Here is a 1117-nt window from a genome sequence, read left to right on the forward strand (position 1 = left end):
ATGACCGTGAGAAAATTCCCTAAGCTTCATGTGTGTGTGTGTGTGTGTGTGTGTGTGCACGCACACTTGGTTGTTCAGTCCTGTCTGACGTTTTGTGACCCCATGAACTTTAGCCCACCAGGCTCCTCTGTCCATGGAATTCTCCAGGCAAGAATACTGGAGCAGGATGCCATTTCCTTCTACAGGGGTTCTTCCAAACCCAGGGAGCGAACCCAGGTCTCCTGCACTGCAGGCAAACTCTTTACCATCTGAGCACCCGGGAAGCCCACCTAACGTTCTTCAGTGAGTTCACTTCAGTGGCTCAGTCGTGTCCAACTCTTTGCGACTGCATGAACCGCAGCACACCAGGCCTCCCTGTCCCTCACCAACTCCCGCAGTTTACCCAGACTCATGTCCATTGACTCAGTGATGCCATCCAACCATCTCATCCTCTGTCGTCCCCTTCTCCTCCTGCCTTCAATCTTTCCCATTTCAGGGTATTTTCAAATGAGTCAGTATTTGCATCAGGTAGCCAAAATATTGCAGTTTCACCTTCAACCTCAGTCCTTCCAATGAACACCCAGGAATGATCTCCTTTACGATGGACTGGTTGCATCTCCTTGCAGGCCAGGGATGCTCAAGAGTCTTCTCAAACACCACAGTTGAAAAGCATCAATTCTTCCGAGCTCAGCTTTCTTTATACTCCAACTCTCACATCCATACATGACTACTGGAAAAACCAAGCCTTGACTAGATGGACCTTTGTTGACAAAGTAATGTCTCTGCTTTTCAATACACTGTCTAGGTTGGTCGTAACTTTCCTTCCAAGGAGTAAGTGTCTTTTAATTTCATGGCTTCAATCACTATCTGCAGTGATTTTGGAGCCCCCCAAAATAGTCTGACACTGTTTCCACTGTTTCCCCATCTATTTCCCATGAAGTGATGCCAAAACTAAGACCAGATGCCATGATCTTAGTTTTCTGAATGTTGAGCTTTAAGCCAACTTTTTCACTCTCCTCTTTCACTTTCATCAAGAGGCTCTTTAGTTTTTCTTCGCTTTCTGCCATAAGGGTGGAGTCATTTGCATATCTGAGGTTATTGGTATTTCTCCCGGCAATCTTGATTCCAGCTTGTGCTT

This window comes from Bison bison, unplaced genomic scaffold (assembly GCF_000754665.1).
Source record: "Bison bison bison isolate TAMUID 2011002044 unplaced genomic scaffold, Bison_UMD1.0 scf7180017855203, whole genome shotgun sequence".
Lineage (NCBI taxonomy): Eukaryota > Metazoa > Chordata > Mammalia > Artiodactyla > Bovidae > Bison > Bison bison.